Below are 15,821 nucleotides of genomic sequence, written 5' to 3' on the forward strand. Positions count from 1 at the left end.
TAAAAAAGATAACATAAATGTACATATTTATTAAAATATGTAAATAATATACAAAATAAAACCCATATTAGCAAGGATAGAAATACATCATAGCTAATGCTGGTAAAGGTGTGATAAGATAGTTTCTCACATCGCTATTGGAAATGTCAATTGGTACAACTTTTATGGTCAGTAATTTGACAGTATGGATGAGAAGCCTTAAAATTCTCTTCCATTCTGATCCATTCCACATTAGGGTAGAAATAATGGAAAAGGCAGGAAAATATTTATGCAAAATATGTTCATTACATCATAATGTCTGTTTTCATTCATCAACAATATTAAATGTTTAGTTGAAGAACTAAGCACCCTGTGATGGTGAAGTGTTGAAAGTGATTTGAGGTTTCTATCTGGAATTTTTAGAGTTTAATGTTCAGGGTTAATGAATAGAATACACTAGACCAGTGGTTCTCAACCAGAGGATATTTGGCAATGTCTGGAGACATTTCTGCTTGTCACAACCTGCGGGGAGAGAGATGCTACTGGCCTCTAGTGAATTCAGAGTAGAAATCAGGAATGCTGCTAAACATCCTGTAATGCACAGGACAGCCCCACAACGAAGAATTATCTGATCCAAAATATCAATAGGGCTGAGGCTGAGAAACCTACTACTGGACTCGTGATGTTCTGAGTCCCAGTCCTTGATTAACAACATAGCATACTGTCAGTTTTTTAATCTGTGAAATTGAGACATTATCTACCTCTATTGTTGTAAGAATTATATGGAATTATGTAATAAATTATGGTCACACTGCTACTTTAAGATGTCAGCTAGGCTCACTCACTAGCTAAGAGATTGGCTCCTGTATGCCAGCCTCATAGTGAATTCCTGACTTGTCACCATCACATATTTCTACGTATCATGCTCCTTGCCTGGGAAGAATAGAAGTGGAAAAATATTTTATCAAGAAATGCCAAGTATTGAATGAATCACAGCTTTTTAAAACATGTTTTCATTTATTCCTGTTATAACAATTAATACATATTAATTATTTATAATTAATAAGTAGAAAGCATGGATAAGCAGAAAGAAGAAAATAAACATCATCCACTATTTCATGACTCAGGGAAAATCACCTGGATATGTCCTTCAAGAATATTCTATTCAGGAGGAATGGGAAAATAAAAAATAAAATATGCAATGAAATACTATTCCTGTCTTGAATATGTGACACAAAAACACTTGTAGGTAAAGGAATATGTTAAAGCTATAGGAGAATTAAAGAAGGTCATAAAACCCTAGATACAATGTAATTCTTTTTAAAATATATGCTTGTGCCTGCATGTCTATATGTACCTATAAAAAAACTGAAATAACACAGTATTTTTTGATTATAGATGGTTTTTGCTCCTGTCTTTTTTTTTTGTATTACACCATGCAAGTGTCATTCAATTAGCTTATATGACTTAGGTTACTAATAAGGAAATAATGGCTTTCAAAGCGTACTGTACAAAGAAAATAATATTTCCTTGAAAAATTTAAATTTAACAAGAATAAAGTTTGGTGCCTTTGGTTGGCATTCAATCACCATAAAACAAAAACAAACAAACAAATAAACAACCAAAAATAGTATTTCTATTCAAATTTTTAAATTTTTTTGTGGGGGAGGTAATTAGGTTTTACTTATTTGTTTATGTTTTTTTGGAGAAGGTACTGGGGATTGAAAGGACTTTGTGCACACTAAGCATGCGCTCTACCACTTGAGCTATACCCTACCCCCGCCCCAACTATTTCTATTCAAATGCATGCGTGTATACAACTTCTGTGACAGGCTCAGGGCAGCAGGTTGAGAGGATCTGTGTCTAACTTCCCCAGAGCAGGAGTCGAGAACATCCGTCCTCCTGGACCCCCAGTTGGGCTGTCAGCTATGAGGTGTCTCCACTGTCTCCATGCCATCCCCTGCTGTTGAGCAGGGCCACCACTAATGCCTCCCCATCTCCGAAGCCTTTCTGACCCCCAGAATCATATATAACAACAACAGCAGCTGGACTTCAACAGCACGTAGCTTTGAGTCCAGCCCTGTTCTGTGTGAGTGCGTGTGCTTTACATTTAATCCTCACAACAGCCATCTCTGAAATGTGTATTATATTATCCCCATTTGACATATGAGGGAACTGAGGCACAGGGTGATTCTTGACCAGTTAGTAAGCGGCAGATCTGAGTTCTGAACTCAGGCTGTGTGGCTCCTGGGTCCATGCTCTGAACCTCTGCCGCATAAAGCCTCCCTTTGCACTGTCTCCTCCCCACACTCCTTTTGCGCTCTGAATTTCCATGGCACCCTTACAGCATTTAGCTAATTTCATTTACCTTTTATCAACTTTACCAAGACCACATTTTACTGAAGAGTCTTAAATGTGCCTTGTGCAGATTAAGCATGCAATAGGTGATAACTAAATAGATTTAACAACTAAAGGGAAGGCCAGATTTTTAAACATTATGTGACAGAGAGAAAGGGAAGAGGTTATCTGAGTAATTAAGCCTGTTGGTTCTTTTTGTCTGTTTCCTGTAATCTTGATCCCTGAATTAATAAAATTATCATCTTTGTCATTATCTCTTTGGAAATGTTATGAAACGTTCTTGGGAGTGGGAAATGGTTAGGGGAGGAAGAAAATAAATTATTTTTTAAAGTAGTTCTGCCCTCTCATCTTCATTTCAAGATTTTGCTCCTTTTTTGTTTTGGGTTTTTTTTTTTTTTTTTTTTTTACTATTTTCTAATTTTCACAATCCAGCTTTAAATAACAAAATGGGAAAGATTTTGAACAACTACTGTTCTATACTAAGTAGTTGCCTATGGACTAAATCTATTTAAGTTTCATTTAATTTATACTATCAGCCTAAAAGTAACAGCACAGGAAGTTAGTATTCAGTAGTTATAATCAAGCAATTAAGGAGGGAGAATCAAAAAACATGCCCCCTAAACTGATGTATTTAATAATTTATAAACATCTTCTCATTAGTCTATTTTTACACCTAATTCCTCAATCTACAAGCATATATCTTTCAAAATAGTTAATAATACATAGGGCGACTGATTTACTGAGGAGAGACTATGTTTAAAAAATTATCAATGGAAATAATGAACACGTTAAGTGCCCTTTGAACCTTTCTATCTCAGCCTTTATAATTTTATTGAATGTATTTATTTATGTGACTCCTGTAGGGAAACAATTCTTCATGGATTGCTCTCACATTTCTGCATGTCTTATGAGTAAAGGCACTGATTGCCTTTTTCCCAGACCCAGAAACTACATTTTCAAAGATGTTTGTATAGCAAACTTCATTGAAAGATAGAAATGTCTCCTTCTGTAGCACTAGGCAGCCACATTTACTGTGCAGTATGAAAGACGTGGGTTCCCTGAACTCAAGGTAATTCTCCAGTAATGAAATAGACTGTGTCCCTGCCTCCATCTGGGCCCATCCAGGTCCTGCTGCGGGAATAGGGCAAAGGGGAATTGACTCAGAGATGCTGCTGCTCAGGCTGCTTGCTGTGCTGTGAGTAAAAGTCTTCTGCCTCTGACCCAGAGGTCTTGTGTCTGCTACCAGAATCTATGAAACTGTGATGGACCAGGCTAACTTGATGGGTAAAATCTAAACCCTTTCCAGTCCCTGATAGTGTTGATGACAAGGATAGGATACGTCAGAGAGTTTTCTGGAAGAGAAAGGATGAGCATCTCATAGATCATTTAATGGAATTTGCAAGAAGTCCGAAATTGATCGTAAGCTAAATTGTATGATCCCTGGGAGTCAGCTGTGGACTAGATTGTGAACGGTCAGCTGAGCAACAGTTGTTCCTCCGCTTTACTGCCTGTTCATGAAGAAAACTGGAGAGACGGTTGCAGGCTATGCAGTCTTAAAAACTCCAAATGAGGCTGTAGTTGCTACGCTACTAACTCTCTCCTTTCTGGCAATCAGCCTCAAGCCTGCCCCTTATAATGACCGGCACTCATATTTGTCCTGGGCAGGCAGAAGGTCCTGCCGCCTGGTAAAGAACAGGTATGGAGATCACAAGGATAATAACCACTTGGTTGAGTACTCGACTCACCAAGACTCCCTACAGTGGCCTGTGTGGGCCAAAGTGGGGACATGATGAGTCACTGTAAGTTTATAAAATGCCTTGTCTCTCGTGCATGACTCTTCCAGAGGAAAGGTCTGGGTGAGAGTAGGGAATGGTTGGGAAAAGGTGAAGGTATAGCTACTGGAATGGGAAACACTGAATTCATGATGATAGAGGGAGAACAACCCACCACCTGAGCAGGTAATGCCTTAGACCTCAGCAGGGGTCGGGAAGGAAGGACCTTAAGGACCTTTGTCCTTCGGAATTACCCCTGGAGCCTTCCTCAGGAAGGAAAGCATCTTAGCGTGATTCTCCTATACTGTGGCATGTATCTTGTTTTAACTCATCTCTGGGTCTGCCATCCCCTGCCAGATGGCTCTGAGCACGGTTTGAGGTTTGATCCCCATTCCCCTTAACCTAAACAAGACGTCACTCTTAAATAGCAAGGGACGTCCCCACCTCCTGCACCTCTGACACAGAAGCCCTGTCTACACCTCTGGATGTCTTCCCACCCCCATTCCTACAGCCTTTGCTCAGTCATTCCTTGGGATAGATAAATGCCACCTGCCTCGTTACATGGACAAACAGGAGAGTTTAGTCTGACTGCCCTCAGGCAGCTTCTCCATTAACAAGGACTAGACTTGCTCATTCAAAGCAACCTGAGACCCCTGAGATTTAATGTCTGCTGGAGAGGCCGTGTTGTGGATACTGCCCACGTGTGCCTCTTGAACAGCACAGGTCTCACTTGAGAGGCGCCAGCAGTTGTAACTCTTTCTTTCCGGGGCTACCACATGCGCTCCCAGGACTGTACTGCTTACATGGTAGCCAAGCATTGTCTCAACTTACTCCCTAAAACATGGTGACCTGCACCTTACAGGTGATTGTAAGAGACCTTCAAGTGTTTAATGAAATGCCACTAGTAGATCACATAGCTCTCAAATATGGGCCTGAAATAAAGCTTCCTTTGATTACCTGGAAGAGCTTCCCAAGGGATAACTGACTCATTATTTATGCATAATCTGCGGCCAGTTATTGCTCCAATGGAAGCCGTCCAATCAAAAAGAAAGAACAAACAAAACAGTACAAAATTTGTCCCTGACCTTAGCTAAAGTGATCAAGGACACCACCTTGGCTCTGGAAAGCATTCAGGTCAGCCTCAAATGACTGGCCAGGGATATCATAGATGGTAGAATTGGTTTAAACTTCTTCCTTGTGGGTCAAAGCAGAGTCTGTAGGATTGCTAATAAATCATGCTGGGCCTCCATTAATGCCTCAGGCTAAGGGGAAAGATCAATAGAGAAGCTTAAAGAGAGAGCCCCAGGACTCTTCTTACGTTGGACCCTGGATTTGCTCAGTGGGTTGATTCTGAGACCCTGGGGGGCATAGCTGAGGTCCTTGCTGCAGGCTGGCCTCCTCCTGCTGCTAGAGTCCTGTTCAGAATAGCCTTCGTAAGTTACTGTATGAAACAAATTGAACAGATTTGGCCCCAGTCTCTGTCAGTTAGATTAATCAGAGTAGCCCCTGGAGTGGCACATTTACAGGGAAATTCACCAGAAGGTGAGAGAGTGTAGAAACCAGGGGTGGCTATTGCTGGGAGACAAGGCTTCATGGGTTTCTTGCATTTCTGCTGTTGTTCTGGATTCTCTTTTCAAGGATGTTTACATGACAAACAATGTTGAAAGGTAAGGATAGTATCTCCCTCCAGAGCAAAAGTCAAGTAAGCACTTTTTTAAAACCAAATATTCATTTTGGAATAGTTTTAGTTTTACAGAAAGGTTGTGAAGATAGCAGGGAATTCCCAGGATCCCTCCACTGAGTTTCCACGAGTGTCATCATCTTGTATTAGTACTGTGCATTTGTCTAGGTGAGCTTCTGTGTGGTCTAGTCTGAAAGACGTGGGTTCCCTAAGTTCAGGATCCTCTCCTGTGATGCCACTGTGTCCAGGCATCCAGCTGGGTCTGTCCACATCAACCCTGTGGGGCTCAGAGGCAAGGAGACCTGATGTAAATATGGTTATGCTCATGTTGCTTACCATGTGAGGAATCATAAAGTCCTTTTTCACTGACCCATGAGATTTGTGTCTTATATGAGCATCCATTAAAATATGGCAGACTAACTTGTTAGCTTGCAAATGGGTAAAATGCCAAACCCCTCACATTTTTGACAAAATCCCTCTCCCTCCACCAATTCAACACCTTGAAGACATGGGACAAGTTCCCGTTTGATAAATATATATTGAACTGAACTGAAATGGGCTAATAATTTATTTTAATGATTGTGGAGGATAAATTTGACGTAAGAGGTCAGGCTGGTATCTGCAGAGAACTTGGTCATATCAGTCAGTCTTTGCCTATTAATTGAAGGGGGAGGGAACACGCTCTACAGGCCCATGGGGGTAAAGCAATCCTTGGGGTGAAGGGGAGAGAAAGGGGAGTGTGGGGAGAGTTGGACAGGTAAGAGCCACCTGCAAGGTGTGAGAGAATTCTAGGCCCATTGATGAAACCTGGTGTCTGGAGGAGGCAGGTATCACTGCCATGTGGTCACCAGGGTGCACAAGGAGGACTGGAACGTGCAATAAGCCACCTCAGTAGAGCAATGACAGGCAGTCCCGGCAGACATCCCATGAGGCCCATGAGCCTTTGGAAGGACCCTTGCTTTGGCCTGGAGTTCTGCAGTGGAGTTTTAGTCCTGAAAATACAGTCCCCAAAGGAATGCATGATATGGGACCTGGTTTCCAAAGTAGGAATCCTCCAACAGCATGGGGATGAACTTTGGAAAGTATAATTAATATCATAATATCATTTTATTGGGGGTGGGGAGACATAATGCATTTAATATAAATTAATATCTGATGGAATATCCTTGGCATAACTGATTCCCTGGGGCCATGAAAGTTTTGTGATATGAGGGGTGAGCATGGGCTGGAGGAAGGGAAGGCTGTAAATCATGTTCTTAGAGGGACAGGATATTAGACAGGGACTTGAAGCAACGAGTAAATTGAATCTGGCTCTGCCACTTGCAACTGTGTTTGATTCTCAGTTTTCTCATCCATAAACCCCACAATGGGCTTATTAGGAGAATGAAATGAGATAATGCATTTAAGCAAGCATCTGGCTCCCAGTGACTCCCCACAAAATGCTAGCTACAATGATCATGCTCTTTTATGAATAGAATTGAAATACAAGGAAGGGGATTGATCTCAAAAAGGCTATAGCCGAATTACTAGAATGGTAACCGGTTAGTGGTCATGAATCTCAGCGTGGTGAGCTGGAGGGCCTCGCATCTCTGCTCCCTATGGGTTGGTCTCATAGACAGAAACAGAGCCCTGAGACTCCAGGAAAAAACTGTCACAGAAGCTGAACAGAAGCAGTGCCTAAAGAACCAAGTGAATGATCATAACCTATTTTGTACTGACACAAATACACACACACACTTAAAAAATTTTAAACTTTCACGTTTAAAAGTTAAAGTATTGCCAAAGATTGCACCAAAACAGTCCCTGATGTTAATAATTCCCCCACGGTATCGATTCACTTTCAGAGCACCTAGATATAGCTAATATTGCATAAGGGCATATGAGGTGATCTTTCAGGTTTAAAAAACCCTATAAAATTAAATCCAGTTTCTATGATACTATCAAATCCACCACGGGATACCAAAGGAAAAAAAAATCCCCCCAACTCCATCAGCTGTACGATCCAGGGAAGATACCAAGTTCCTAACTTGCTGAGTGATATTCATTGTGGCATCTCATAAGTTTTGAGGTTTGAGATAATGAGAGTGAGAGTGTTTTGAAGTCAGACTTGCTATATAATTTTTATTATCATTATGATTGTTATATAAGCTCTCCAAGTAGGCTTTACATGTATCCAGTCTAAAGTGGTGTATCAGTACTAGTGCATTCATTGAGAAAATGAAATACATACACACACACATACATACCCCAAGCAATGGGAGCGACTGCAACCCAGAAGTAAAAGGAAGAATTAAGAAAGGGAGATAAACACTAATGTGATATAAATGAGAATGACATTGGCAACATGAAAGCAACTGTGAGTGAACTTGCTGGTTGGAATTTCTTTAGACAGTTAAATAAGAGCTGTAGAAAACTAAGGCTTTTTTTCAATAAACATAAATTTTACGATCAAGGAGGATATAATAGTCTCCCTACACCTATACGTTTGCTGGGGACAATAAGTCGTAAAGAAATCCAGGGTGGAAAAATTGGTGTTGTGGAAGGATAAATATGGGCAGAGGTTTTCCATTCATTATTAGAAAGCAACCCGATAATTTTACATGATCGTATTCTGAAATAAATAAATAAATTCAAACTTGGAAACACTGTTTAATTAAGACATAATTCACCTCTCCTTCATCAGTCAACAAAGGGAAATTGTGCGCAATGAGTTTCTTTTTCTTACATGTGGTTCTCTGATAAGGACTACAGATCCTAGCAACCAGAAGTATCAGAAGGTAAATTGCCAGTTCTTTTGGTGGGGGGGCAGGGGGAGAATTAGGTTTATTTATTTATTTTAATGAAAGTGCTGGGGATTGAACCCAGGACCTCATGCATGCTAGGCATGTGCTCTACCTCTGAGCTATACTCTCCACACCTAGTTCTTTAATTTGATGATTCATTAAATGACTTAAAAAAAAATTTATCTACCTTCCTCAACCAGTTACACTCCCTAAACCCAGTGGAGCTTGTGCTGGAAACCCTTAGGATTCTTGTTAAAAATGCAGGTAACTGGAGCCCATGAAAAACATTGAATCTGAGTTCCAGAGTTGTGGGCTTGGTATCTGCATTTTAGTAGAACCACCTGAAATTTGATAAATCATTGATCTAGAACTTGTTAGCAGTCCTTCTTCTGAATCTCCAAGGCATGGCTATATTATTCATTGAGCATTTAAGGTGTGCCAGTACCTATTCATTTATCCAAAAAATATTTTTTAGGTGCCTATTGTATGTCCAACACTGTACTAAAAACTCTGTAGTCATTTTTTTGGTGTGTCTACCATCAACTGGATTAAAAGGCCCATTCAGATAGGGACCCCAAGTAAACATTTCTTATAACCCTCCATTGGAGGGCTGATAATGTACCCTCCATTTAAGAGTGGCCACCCAGGTCCATTTCCTCCTTCTTCCTTTCAAACAGAGTCATTTTGTTTAGGGACCCATCCGTATAGCCAAATATTTCAAAGGATATTGTGAGAAATGGGTCTGATTCTTCTGAAGGCAATGCCATTTCCCTCCCCAGGGATTGCATCACGTATCTGCAGGTGACCTAATTCTGGCCAGCGAGGCATGAGGGTAAGTCTGCTGCAAGGCCTCTCTTCCTCACTCTTGGGAGAAAGCAACAGGAAAAGGTAGTCTCTCTTTTTCTCCAAATAGTTCTATGTACTTCTGTTGTGACCTCTGGAACTGCTGCAGCCCTCTTGTTACTTCCCTGAGGAAGAAGCTCCCATTGGGGACAGCCAGGAAAAGAAAAAAAAAAAACAAACAAAAACAAACCTAGGTCCTTAATTACTTTGTTGAGCTGCTAATCAACCAACTGCAATGTTCACTCTGTCTCAGGACTTCTAATTTATTGTTAATACCGGTTTGAATCTGTGTTTCCTTTGCTGCCAAAGCATCCTCCCTGATACTCAGTAAGTGTCAGTTCACGATGATGTTGACAATGACATGAAAAAGCAAAATGATAGACTTGCTGCATTCCAAGATGGTGCTACTGGCCATGATTGAGATTTATGTGTTGGGATGTGAATAAAAATATAAATGCAAGACCCACCATCTCTACTACATGGATCTACCCTCTTTTCCCTAGGCCCCAATAACCTTCTTATGTGCCATCCAGAAGCAAGAAGGTCAGGAGAAGGTGACTGGCCCCCACAAATGTCTGGTGGTCACCACTGTCCTCTCCCTTTTTGACCACCTCCCACCCCCTTGCTTCAACCTGTCTCCTCTCTTGGTTTACCAGACACTTGCTTTTTATGTCACTTTTCTTCCTGCATTTCCAACCTGCCCTCCCTCTCCATCTTCCTCTACCCACAAAGGGTGGGTTTTCCAAAGAATGAACTCTCCATTCTCTGTTTCTTCCATTCAACTAGAGTTGAAGCTATTTACTCATCCCGCACTTGCAACTGCTTAGTGGACGGTTTCACCTAGATGTTTCACTCCAATCAAAAGCAATGTGTTCAAAGTCAGACCCACCAATTTACATCTGAAAACCATCTTCTTTTTCTGAAAATGAAACTATTATTCTATCAAGATGAATACCTTGAGTTCCTCTTGGATTTTCTCCATTTTCCTCATAATTTTCACCTGGCTCCCAGTCCTAACAAATCCTCTTGCATAACTTGTCTCACATATACCCCTTCCTTTCTGTTCTTACAGCCTCCACCCTGGTTCAGGCTCTGACTTTATCACTTTAAACCGGGAATGCTGCAATATCACTAAAACACACTCCCTTCCATGCTCCCAGCTGCCCTGTCCCCAAGCCTTCCTACATACCCCAGACCACCTCTCTGGTCAGAAACCTTCAGTGAGTTCCCACTGCCTTTATATTTGTGTCCAAACTCCCTGGTCTAGCAAGGCTCCAAAATTAGACCCAAAGTTGCCCTTTCAGGCATGGCTTCAAATATGCCTCTTACAAACTCTTCAATTCAGACAAGCTAGTTTACTCCTCATTACCCACATACCCCTTATAGTTTCCTTCCCTGAGCCTTGGGTTCATGTAGGACGGCTCTTTGCCTCCTCACTGTCTCTGTCTGCCACAACTGAATCTGTTTTCCAAGGCCCAAGTAACAGTCTGAAAGTGTCCAGACCATCTCCTATGGAAGTTTTTCATAAAAGTAACAGCGATGATTTAAAACAGTAGCTACATACAATGAGGGTTTACTCTGTGCCAGCCACAGTAATGTCCCCTTCTTGTAAAAGGTGGGTGATACAACCTACGTAATGGAGTTGCTGAAAGGAGTCAATGAACCAATGGACGTACGAGGCTGAGCCCAGACCCTGGACATGTGGAAGATGCCCAGTAAAGAACTGGCTGAATTGCCACTAATTATGCTGTTGAAATGTCACAGTGGGGTTTTGCTCCCAGTCAAAAATGCCATGTCTTGATCACTCAAAAGAGAATGAGGCGGGTGGGTATAGCTCAGTGGTAGGGTGCATGCCTAGCATGTCCTCAGTTCAATCCCCAGTGTCTCCACTAAAAATAAACAAACAAACAAACAAACATATATATATATATATATATATATATATATATATATATATATATTTTTTTTTTTTTTTTTAAGTGTATGAGCCCAGAGGAAGTGGCTAAGATGTAATTTTGGGTTTGGGAAAAGAGAGACGCAATTCTGGTTCCTCGCAGCATCCCCGGACGCGTTTTTGAGCATTAGGCAAAATGCTTTTGTTCCAGCCAGTTGCACATATTGGCTGGGACATGCTTGATCTTTACATTTGTTATGTATGTGTCCTATGTATCCCTTTACTTCCTTGTTCTGGGCACCAAAATGCGGAACACAGACAGCATTAGGAAAAAAAGAGCTTCTTTCCGAGGTGACCAGAGGTACAAAATCATGTGGGAGACTGCAGGCAGAAAGCTCTTTTCTGGTGGGCAGAAGCTCTTGGTTTTCATCCCCTTTAAAATAAACAACAAAATTTCCCCATCGTGCTGAATTTGTGCTTGCTGCTTCTCAAACCAAAATGTGATTTATGAGCTGGTTACTACAGAGGAATGTTAAATACAAGCCTTTCATGCTAAATCTGTGACAATCCTTACATGCCCATGCTGGGAAATTAGCAATTTAAATCTCTCTTTGAAACACACTGTGGATTTACTCCTCAGAACTTCCCCCAAAACCCAAGGCTGCATTCAGTTACACTGAGGTTAGGATATAAGTGTGATTTACATAAGCAGCTGTCATGATTTACATAACTATCTGTAAGTATTTCACTCTTTATGAAACTGAGGTGGGAAGAGTAGTTAGAAATCGGACGATTCATCTAGTCCAAGAAAAGCTTGACCTGGTGCTTTGAAATAGTGGCATCATACATTTATAAATGACACAGGACCTAAAGTTCCTAGAGATAGAGCGCCCCCCCACCCGTCGACAACCCCCCTACACCCTCCCCCCCTCCCCCCCGCCCCTCACCTGGAGGTGGATTATAACCCACAGGAATTGCAATCTCCATTTCTCAGGGAATTCCGGTACAAATTAGCATGGCAAGGACAGCCAAGTTGTTCCCAGAGAGATACTGTATTTTCCTCCATCCCAACATTTTTATGTGGGCAAGATCCCCTACTTATGTTTTATCCCCAAATCATCTGGAGTGCTTGTTAAAAATGCAGATTTCCATGCTCAACCCAAGGCAATGCTTAACCCAAGGCCTGGGGATCTGTATTCTTAACAAACACACACGTTTTGGCTGACTCATCCCTCAATCCAAAATCCCTTTGTGAAAAGAAGGCTATTTGTCTGTTTGTTTCTTTGTTTATTGTGGTAACAGATCCGCTGGCTTTCTCTTTTGGAAGCTTGTCCTTCTGGGGTGCTGAAGACTCCCCTGCTATGGGGCCAACACCTAGTTCTGTCCTCTGATATAGATCTCTCTCCTCTCTTCCCCTCATCAATATTCACCTTTTCTGTGGTACCCTTTCTTCACTGGGGGATGAAGCTCATCTGATGAGAGTTAAAGGTAAACTGGTAACCATCACTCACTCATATGAGCTTTTATCTGTGATTTTCAATGCCTTGTTCTTTTTTCTTCTTCTTCCATGGACCCTTCTTCAGAATAATGCTTTTTTTCTTTTTTCTTTCTTTCTTTTTTTACTTTTTCGTAATGAAGGTACTGGGAATTGAACCCAAGACTTCTTGCATGCTAAGCACACACTCTACCACTGAGCTATACCCTCCCCCCATCCCCAGAATAATGGTTTTAAAACGAACAAAAAAAGGAAACCAATTATATTGTAATACTGTTCTCAAAATATGGTTTAAAATGAGAAATAGTAAAACATACATATTCTTTATTAATCCATTAGAAAACAAGTTTGAGAGGCAGGTCTAGTTTTCTTAATTTCAAACTATTATGAGTAGAAATGATATTTTGAAATGTTTACAGCAACTGTAATGTTATATGAAAACATCTATGATTTTTATTGGTGATAAATTCTTAGGGCCAAGGTTTGTCAACTTCATACGTAATTAAAATTTCAGAGGAAAGTTTTTCTTCATTCAAGTTCATGGACTTCCTGAATTCAAGGTCCTTGGGCCATGGGTCCAGGTTAGGACATCTTGCCTTAATCAAATAGCCTAATTCATCACAGGAATTCCAGCCATCACAGCTGGCCAGTGCAGCCTCTTCCTACACAAACAGGATGCGTTGTAGGTTTTTTAGCCATAAGTCTTGGACCATAAGCCTGGCAGTTAGTAACGGATTACACATTTTTGGAAGCTTCTCCACCTTGGGTGTTCATCTGTGCTGTGACCCATCCAGTTTCATCTATGCCAATTACGTCCCCAGGCCCTCCTACTCCCATCCCATCCTCCTCAGGAATCTTCAGCTGCTCCCCAGGACCTCGCTGAACCAGCACCCCCATCCCTATCAGGCCTGATGCTCCAGCTTGTGGCTATCCCACTCCCTCCCCTGAGCCTCTACGTTCCACTGTGTCCCCTACAAAGCTCCCATGCTCTCTGGGAACTCACCTGGCTGTATTCCCCAGTCTGTCCACAAGTGCTTACAAAACCCCTCAAGGCCTTAGTCCCATGAGAGATACAGAAAAATACCATTTCTCTTGCCCCACTCATCAGCCAGGTTTGGAAATCAGTCCTTTCACTCTGTGGTTCCAGGCATCAGTGATAGACAATTCAGCAAGTTATTTGATCACAGCTTCGCTGGATTCCAAAGCACTGACCTCACCTGCTTCTCTGAGTGTCAAACCCCCAACCCATACCTGCATAAAAAATAATAATAAAAAAAGGCACTTCATATCTTTGAGAGAGAAAGGTTATTTTCCATGTTTTATGCAGGAGGAAGCTGAGATTCGAGAGGCTCAGTAACATGTCTGAAATCAAACGAGTCAGCAGTGTTTTCAGGATTTTAACTGAGGTTCTCTGATGCCTGTCTCCATACAGCTGGTGCTCAAAAGAAGGGTTGCTGTAATCATCATCATCATCATCATTATTACTATTACAGAGCTGGTGGTTTTCCGTTGGTATTCACTGGAAGCAGATTCTGAGATAAGGACAATTCATAGGAAAATGATGCATTAGGGAGTGTAACCAGGAACAATCACTTAAGAACTAGAAAGTGGGGCAAAGAAAACAGGACCAAGAAAGGGAGCGACATGAAGCAGAGGTGATTTTGGGGAGAGGGTAGGTCACATCTCGGAGTTGTCCCATCGGAGGAAAGGGAGGGGAACATTTAAATCCCGGTGTCTGCCCTCCGTTGATTAAGGGCTGCCCTTAGGGGTCATGGAGGCGGGATAAGCACCAGGGAAACCTGGCTCTCTCAGGAACACGGATCAGTGGGCTATGGCAGTGGAAAGCTCCCTGAGAGCCACACTGAGTGCATCTGCTCGGGTGATCTCGAAAATGGCGCGATGTCGTTAAAGAAAGCATCATATAGCTCTGCTCTTGCTGTCTTATATCCATGTGGATACCCAGCATATCACTCAGTGCTGAAGAGAAAGCAACCTGAGGAGAGGGACAAGCACCTTCGTTGAGTCAGGAGGCCGGGGCTTTAGCCCCAGTCTTGTCAGCAACATGACCTTGGGAGAGTCACGCAGTGCATGTGGTCCTCAGCTTCCCCTCGGGACCATGGGCAACCTTAGAGGCAACACTGAAAATGCTAAGTAAACACCTGTTGGTTGACTAAAAGCACTTCACTATTTCAACACTGTAGGAATTTAGGTCGTGGCCAGCCTCCAAGCTCCCTTCCTGCTGGGTCTCTAACAGCAAGACTTCCTATCATTTTCCATGTTTCTGTTATTCCTCCCAGGTGGGGGTTGCTTTTGTATATATGATTCAGCTCTTTGGAGGGAACCCATGACAGTCATGTGAGATGTGTTTAATTCTGTACAGCTTAATTTCATATTAGTAACAGGGTTTACTAGATGACTTTGCTTTTCCAGTGAAACTGGATGGCAGAAATCAGTCATGATTTTTTTAAGGAGATTTTAAAAGACGGAAACATAAATGACTTTTCTTGTTTGCACATATCCATGTTGTAGTAATGGTAGTAATAGAAGAGTGGCTTTTTTCCAAAAAATGTATGAATAAATGACTTTTTTTTCAGCATCAGGATGAGATTTTTGCTGTTAGACTTGTTCCCTAGTTTTATGGTATTCTCCAGTTGGTTTGCAACTGAAATGAACTTTTGTCAATGCTGTTATCTGAGGCAGAGTTGGGTGTGAGGAATGTGACCCTGATGACGTGGTAGACAGATGTGCTGCCCAGCTGTGGGGAGGGTAGCCAAGCAAACAGCTGTCAGCTCCTTCAAGGTGGGCTCAGCTGCTTCACCCGAGTACATGCCCTTCCTAGGACAGCCTGAATCCAGTGACCAAGGAAAGTGGGGATAGAAAGGTGTAACTATTTTGGTATAACTAGGGAAAACCTGACAAGCAGTACTTGCTCCAGATTTTCTTGTTGGGTTACCAAAGGCTTGGCTGTGCTGATGTAATAGTTAATTCCTTCCTCAAGGCAACCCTGCTTCCTCTC

This window comes from Camelus ferus, chromosome 25 (genome assembly GCF_009834535.1).
Source record: "Camelus ferus isolate YT-003-E chromosome 25, BCGSAC_Cfer_1.0, whole genome shotgun sequence".
Taxonomy (NCBI): Eukaryota; Metazoa; Chordata; class Mammalia; order Artiodactyla; family Camelidae; genus Camelus; species Camelus ferus.